The sequence below is a fragment of the Oncorhynchus mykiss genome, chromosome 1 (genome assembly GCF_057628025.1).
Source record: "Oncorhynchus mykiss isolate SJ-2025 chromosome 1, ASM5762802v1, whole genome shotgun sequence".
NCBI lineage: Eukaryota > Metazoa > Chordata > Actinopteri > Salmoniformes > Salmonidae > Oncorhynchus > Oncorhynchus mykiss.
In genome coordinates, this window is record NC_143022.1 from 34,342,058 (window position 1) to 34,350,582 (window position 8,525).

General features: G+C 42.5%; 1 protein-coding gene across 1 annotated transcript in view; it reads right to left on the minus strand.

Moving 5' to 3' along the window:
• Positions 1–8,216, minus strand: part of grm3 (glutamate metabotropic receptor 3) — a 52,557-nt gene extending 44,341 nt beyond the window's left edge. The window contains exon 1 of the mRNA XM_036976052.2: positions 7,994–8,216. The gene's annotated coding sequence lies outside the window, so the exon portion shown is untranslated. The remainder of the gene's footprint in view (positions 1–7,993) is intronic.
• Between the last annotated feature and the right edge of the window lie 309 nt (positions 8,217–8,525).

The window sequence follows — 8,525 nt, forward strand, 5'->3', positions numbered from 1 at the left end:
GGCAACACCGCCATCCTCACCATTATTGACAGGTTTTCCAAAGTGGCTCACTTCATTCCCATCTCCAAGCTCCCATCCTCCAGGGAGCCTGCAGACCTGTTAGTATCCCATGTGTTCCGTCTGTATGGCATCCCCACCGACATAATTTCCGACAGAGGACCCCAGTTTACCTCCCAGGTATGGAGAACCTTCTGTTTAGCTCTTGGTATCAACGTCAGTCTTTCCTCTGGATATCACCCCCAGACCAGCGGCTAGACCGAACGGGCCAACCAAGAGATGGAGACTGCCCTACGCTGCATGACTTCTGCTAACCATTCCTCCTGGAGAGCTCTGCTACCCTGGGTTGAATATGCCCATAACACCCTCAAAAAGACCTCATCAGGTACTTCACCATTCAAGTGTGCTCTGGGTTACCAACCCCCCTTGTTCCCCGACCAAGAGGTTGAGGCTCCCTCTGTCCAGGACCATCTGCGCCATTGTCACCGTACCTGGAGGAAGGCCGGGCTGCCCTACTTTGTGCCTCCGACAGGACCCAGTCCCAAGCCAACCGTTGCCGTGTCTCAGCCCCAGTCTACACCCTGGGCTAAACGGTATGGCTCTCATCGAAGGACCTGCCATTGAAGATGGCATCAAATAAACGTTCCCCCCAATTCATTGGTCCCTTTGAAATTGACCGTGTCATTAACCCCTCTGCGGTGCGCCTGAAACTCCCAGCCTCTCTCAGGATCCATCCTACCATCCATGTATCCCTGATTAACCTCTTTGGGCTAGACGTGCCGCTAGCTGCACACCTCGACAACTTCCGGTGAAATTGCAGAGTGAGAAATTCAAAATACAAAAATCATAATTTTCAACATTCATGAAAATACAAGTGTCATACATCGTTTAAAAGCTTAACTTCTTGTTAAACCAGCCACTTTGTCAGATTTCAAAAAGGCTTTATGGCGAAAGCATACCATGCGATTACCATGCGATTATCTGAGGACAGCTCCCTGCATACATCTGAGTAAAGCACCAGCCCCAATCCAAGTGCCAATGGCATTTAGAAAACTCCAAGCATTTACATTTGTCGGATGACATGAAAATAGAGCTCTTTGGTCGTGCTGCTGCTCCAGTTTCAACTGTTCTGCCTGCAGCTATGGAACCCTGACCTGTTCCCCCCCTGTTTTCGATTCTCTCTCTCTACCGCACCTGCTGTCTCTAACTCTGAATGATCGGCTATGAAAAACGTTTACTCCTGAGGTGCTCCTGTTGCACCCTCTACAACCACTGTGATTATTATTCTTTGACACTGCTGGTCATCCAGGAATGTTTGAAAATCTTGGCCATGTACTATTATAATCTCCATCCGGCACAGACAGAAGAGGACTGCCCACCCCTCAGAGCCTGGTTCCTCTCTATGTTTCTTTCTAGGTTCCTGCCTTTCTAGGGAGTTTTTCCTAGCCACCGTACTTCTACATCTGCATTGCTTGCTGTTTGGGGTTTTTGACACACTTTGACATCAGCAGATGTAAAAAGGGCTTTATAAATCAATTTTAATGATTGATTTATTGATTTGGCCACACACACCAGCAGTGGATTTGGCGTCAAAATTAGAATGCATAAGCAGAAAAGAACCCCAGACCTATACATTACACTACCCGTTCACTGCCTCAGTAAACACACACACACACAGAGAGAGAGAGAGAGAGAGAGAGATGTAGTGTGTGTGTTGTTAAGTGGCGCACTACATGCAGCAGCAGTGGTTTGTCGTCTCTCTGTTTCTTTGACAGAGCAGAACGGTGTAAGTTTTACAGAGACACATTAAGTGCATCGAACAACATAGAACTTCTGGTCAATAAAGCCGTCCCACTGTCTAGATACAAACACACACACTACACTACGTAAGCAGAACACAATACTGCACCTAAAACTGCAGGTTGGTATGAGCTGTATTTTACTGTACATGAACCATTGACATCATTGACTCATTCTACAAACAACATACTCATACATCCGTTTAGTGTAACACCACTACACCTGAACTGCATGGGCGCCATATGAATTCACGACATTCCAGTTTTCGGATTCCCAGAAAAAGCAATAAATGCACCATCAGGTGACACGCAGAAGCAGTTCAGGGATTTGTCTCCTTGTACATGCTGTTCATGTCAATGCCCAAAGCCCTCTGTCCTATCATGTCTGGCTACTGTATGAAAAGACTGACAGACCTTGAGGACTGACGGACAGACAGACGAACGGCACCCGGACTAATATACACACATATGCCCACACATGCACACACAGACACAAACACAGACACAGACAGACACATGCACGTACACACAGACACAGGGAAATGTGATTTTCCCCTTTTCAGTGTTTTAATTATTTGTTTTGAGTAGTCATTGTTGCTCATTTTTATCGAGGGTGTCGAAAATGTTGGACCTCACTGTATATAGAGACATAAAACACTGGACTGTTTCCTTTATACTGTTTATCACCCTGTGTATTCATATACTGTATTTTCCACATTCTTATATACATGCATCTACTACTGAACATTGCGTTTTGGTTCCACTGTTCATAAACTACGCATATTTATATACTGGATTCTTATTTATATACTGGTTATGTGCCAGATTCTCATCCATATCCTGTAATCTTCACATAGCTCACTCTAATATATCTAGAACTGTACATTGCATTTAGTTTTCTGATACACATATATTTGTTTTTTTTATACTGGATTCTTGACATAGCTCATTGTATTATACACTGAGTATACAAAACTACCATACCCCATTCAAAGGCACTTAAATATTTTGTCTTGCCCATTCACCCTCTGAATGACACACATACACAATCCATGTCTCAAATGTCTCAAGGCTTAAAAATTATTATTTAGCCTGTCACCTCCCTGTCACCTTGTTAACTGGATTCGTCCTGACACTTGTGATTTCTTGCTTCTAGTTTTGATTATTATTTGTGTACTATTATTTGATTATTATTTAGTTTTACATTTTTTACTGCACTTTTAGGAGCTAGTGACACAAGATTTTCGCTGCACCTGCTATAAAGTCTGCTTAACTATGTATGCGACCAATAAACTTGAATTGTTTTAAGATTTGACACAGAAATATTCAGTTGAGAAGAGCTTATTTCCCTGTGCTGAGTAGAGAGAATGCTGTTGAACTGCTAATGATGTGATGGAGGCTCTGTACTGCATTCAGCCCACAGAGTACAGCTCTGCATGGAAAATATCATCTGGAAGGCCATATATGCACACACACACGCACACGCATGCATCATCTATACACATCTACACAAACGCCTGGCCTATACAAGGCCATATCATATTCACATACACGTGCACCGCAATATTGTGTCATTACATGAACACACACACTCATTCTCGCTCCCTCTCTTTCTCTAAAAAACCTATTGTGAAGTTTCCAGATTGAATTACTGATCATCCCTAAACTTGACCGTTGACAGTAATAAAGAGAGCTACTTGAGCTACTTGATTCAGAATAGTGATAGATTTCAACTAGCCTACTACTCATTGTGATAGATTTATATAATAGTAACTGGTTTATGGAGGCAGAGATGTATAACCAACCAACAACAACAAACATACAGATACAAATGCTGTACAGACAGTGGGGGAATCAATTATGTATCATCACATACACACACACATACTCTACGGAACAGACTCACGTATCCATTATGCAAACATACTCACATACTCACACACACACACACACACACACACACACACACACACACACACACACACACACACACACACACACACACACACACACACACACACACACACACACACACACACACACACACACACACACACACAAACACAATGAAGAGCAAAGCACTCAGGAGAGCCAGGTAAAGCTATGTGGGGTGAAAGAGCCCTTTTAGGAGAGACACCCTGTGACACACAGACAAGTCAAGAGAGAGAAACACACACACACTCACTCACTTACGCACACACACACTGACACACCTTGGGCTCTATTTTCGGCTGGCGTAAAGGCGGCGCTAGTGTCAACGCACGTTATTTTGCAATTTTGTCATGTAAAAACTGGTCCACTGGCATTTCCAAAACATAATCTAAAGTGCTAATTTGAGGCAGCGCAGATAGGGATATTTATTACAAACAAAAAAATGGTTTTAGATACCTAGATAGTTGTACAATTGAATGCCTTCAACTGAAATGTGTCTTTCGCATTTAACCCAACCCCGCTGAATCAGAGAGGTGCGGGGGCTGCCTTAATTGACATCCACCGCACCAGGGAAACAGTGGGTTAACTGCTACGATTTTTATCATGTCAGCTCTGGGATTTGATCCAGCAACCTTTCGGTTAGTGGCCCAACACACTAACCACTAGGCTACCTGCCCTAAACTGACGTGCTTTTGGTGCCTTTATACTTTGAATTTAGAAAAAATATATATGTTTTTCCAATTTTGCTTTATTTGGTTAATAACCAAGCATAGCCACCCCTTCACTCAATTAAGGCTTTTTTTGTCCGGCCCAATGGAATCACGAAGTAGTCAAGACTGTCGATACAGGTTTTGCAGCCCAGCCTCACATTCAATTCGCGCATATATTTACAAAATGTATTTCAGCAGATTTCGTGCGTTTTTGTCGTTCAATTGATTGTGAGGCTGTGTTGGACTTTGGCTCCTGAGAAAGGTTGGAAATAAATCTTAATCACCAAAGCTTCATTAAAATATAACGTTTGAGAGTAAAATAGTGAGATGACATTCCCTTTTTATTTATGCATTGTAAGCAGGCCAACGTTATTTGAGCCATACAGGTCCCGTTTTGGTACTGCGTAAACCCCCCTTCATGATGTAGGCTTCGTGTCCATGCACATCATGAAACGAGAGACGAGAACCTCGGTGAACACTGGTGAACCTCGTATTTAGAAGTTACATGTAAACTGTAACAATTGCTTGTTTTCTGTTTCATATGTTCATATTTTCTACTGGAACAAAGGATGGTTCAAGGGCAATGCGTGTCTTTTTTATCCTTGATATTTTATGATATCATTACATTTAGCATGTATTTATTGTTGTTGTTGTTAAAAAAAATACTGATTGCTTGTTGATTCACCTTCCTGGTATTATGGTGACAATGTCCGTGACGCGATTGCAAAGCAATTTCTGAAGATCTGTAATATGGTTCCGATTATGTTTATAAAACATATGCCTATTTGGGAGCAGTATAACGGTGAGTGGACATTCTCCCTTTCTCTTATTTGAACTTTGTCCAGCTACTGTGAAAAGTTTGGGAGAAATGATGGTGCTTGTAAGTGTGACATAGCCTACTTAAAACAAGCTGTTGTTTTGTTTTGTTTAGAATTTGATTAGAATTATTTGTTCTCTTTTTAGGCCTTATCAATATTGAATTTAATCTTGATATTGACAATGTTCAGCATGTCCATGCTCAGCCATAATGCCTAGCCCCTATATGAGTGTGCATGCTATTGGAGCCATGCAATTAATTAGAACAATGTGTACTGCAAATGGGTTCAAGTTAAAGGTATTTAGCAAAGATAGGTCTACATTTTATTATTTTGTTTCTGTAAGCCATTTAACAAACTATAACTGACTAATATTGGAATTGGAGTTGAATCCAAGGCAATAATTAAAAGACCAAAAATACACAACTTGAAGCAACCACATATTTGGCCATGGAGTATGTTCTGATTGGCCAGGGAGGGGCCAAGCCTTGACACACCCACAACTTGTTTATTCATCAACAACCATCCCTTGTGCACCAATGCCAGCAAGTGCGCTGAAAATTGTGAAAATAAAAATAGAAAACATACACTATGTATACAAAGGTATGTGGACACCCCTTCAAATGAGTGGATTCGGCTATTTCAGCCAGACCCGTTGCTGACAGGTGTATAAAATCGAGCACACAGCCATACAATCTCCATAGACAAACATTGGCAGTAGAATGGAAGAGCTCAGTGACTTTCAATGTGGCACCGTCATAGGATGCCACCTTTCCAAGTCAGTTTGTCATATTTCTGCCCTGCTGGAGCTGCCTCTGTCAAGCTGCCCCAATGTTGTTATTGTGAAATGGAAATACCTAGGAGCAACAACGGCTCAGCCGCGAAGTGGTATTCTACACAAGCTCACATAACAGGAGAGTGTAGCACGTAAAAATCATCTGTCCTTGGTTTCAACACTCACTACCGAGTTCCAAACTGTCTCTGGAAGCAACGTCAGCACAATAATTGTTCGTCAGGAGCTTCATGAAATGGGTTTCCATGGCCTAGCAGCCGCACAAGAGCCTAAAATCACCATGTGCAATGCTAAGTGTAAAACTCTCCACCATTGGACTCTGGAGCAGTGATGAATCACGCTTCACCATCTGGAAGTCCGATGGACCAATCTGGGTTTGTCAGCTATCAGGAGAACATTACCTGTCAAATGCGCAGTGCCAACTGTTAAGTTTGGTGGAGGACAAATAATGGTCTGGGGCTGATTTTCATGGTTTGGGCTAGGCTCCTTAGTGGTTTGGGCTAGGCCCCTTAGTGGTTTGGGCTAGGCTCCTTAGTGGTTTGGGCTAGGCCCCTTAGTGGTTTGGGCTAGGTCCCTTAGTTCCAGTGAAGGGAAATCTTAACGCTATAACATACATTCTAGATGCTTCTGTGCTTCCAACTTTGTGGCAACTGTTTGAGGAAGGCCCTTTCCCGTTTCAGCAAGACAGTGCACAAAGCGAGGTCCATACATAAATGGTTTGTGGAAGAATTTGACTGACCTGCATAGAGCCCTGACCTCAACCCCATCGTACACCTTTGGTATGAATTAGAACGCCGACTGTGAACCAGGCCTAATCACCCAACATCAGTGCCGACCTCACTAATGCTCTTGTGGCTGAGTGGAAGCAAGTCCCCGCAGCAACGTTTCAACATCTAGTGGAAAGCCTTCCCATGAGCAGGTGTTCACATTCTTTTGGTCATGTAGTATATTTCTGACACACCCCTGAACCTATAGCCCTACCGCCTATGCTCAGATTTACCATTGCATTAGGTTTTTAAAAATAGAGCCCCTAGTCTGTCAGTCAGAGAGTCCTGAGAGGCAGCAGAGAAACACAGTGGCAACAGTCCCCGAATACCAGGACACTGTCCAGTTCACTTCACTAAAACAAGATCCATCTAGCCTACATCCAACTAACTATAACAACACATAAATGAGTTTGTGGTAATCGACACCACTGACTAAATACAACCTACTAAATCCCAAATCCGCCTGGAAGGGAAGACAGGTAGGAACGCAAACGCACGCGCGCGCTCACCTGCTTACGAGGAGGGCAAAGTAGCGGAGCACACCGCAGATTGATGGGTAAATCGATGCGTTCTGGTCCACTTAGTTGGTGGAACATACTCCGAAACAAAATACTTGTATGAACTCATCAGTAACTGTATCCATCAAATGTGTCACCGAGGTTAGAAAGCAGTTATTACCCCTTCACACATCGTTTCTTAGTTTGGTTTCGTGGGATCCTCTGTCCATTTGATGTCTGTAGCCTAACGAATTATATAACAGCCCAAATAACTTCTCTACGCTGCGGAAAACACTGCTACTGCTACGCGAGGAAATATACATTTTCTTTTATTTTTCTCCGATATGGCAGTCTGACTTAACCTTAGTTTCTCTGCCAAGTTGATTTTGCTCTAGTCAAGAAAGAGAATTGTCATTAATCAAATATTAGGTTATCACTCACACATCATATCTGATGATGATGAAGGATGCAGATATGATTGCGTGTCTGTAAATACAATGCACACCACACCACAACATACATTTTTATTTTACTCACGTCATTCCGTCAACATTTAATTGAACTTGCCTGAGCGCGCGCATGTGGACTACCTGTCAAAAATGATCCTACGTAGGTTTATGCGTTCTTGCAAATGGCCACATTTTAAATCCAATGTCCAGAGATTAAAAATACAAATTACTTACTTTATTTAGAATGTGAGGCGCGCAAATCTTGCAGTTATTTGAGCACTTGAGGCGAGTTTGTCTTACTCCTGATCCCTCAGAGTCAAACTGAGAGAGAGAGAGAGAAAGAGCGAGAGAGAGAGAGATAGAGAGAGCGTGAGGAGGAAAAAAATACATCTAGTACCAGAGCGCGGGCAGCCCTTGCCAGAGGATGCTTCAGTCTCCTAGCAACAACAATCGATCTGGCAAGGACATATTTTTATTGCATAAAAAGAAACCTTGGCCATTCACCCCTTTTACCAGAATAACAGAGAGAGAGGGGAGGAGGGGGGGGGGGGGGGGAATCACCAACCTTGTGAAAACAAAATGTAAGCACATACTGACACATATTTGGAATGTATAATTAATAAAATCAGATTGTAAAATAGGATAATGTATAATAAGATAATGTATGATTAACCAGATCAAAATAAACTCATGTTTGTTTTAGTAAGACGGGATAAAGAAAACAAGAATTGCTACAGGTGTAGGTTATTAATCTGACCAGTTTTTT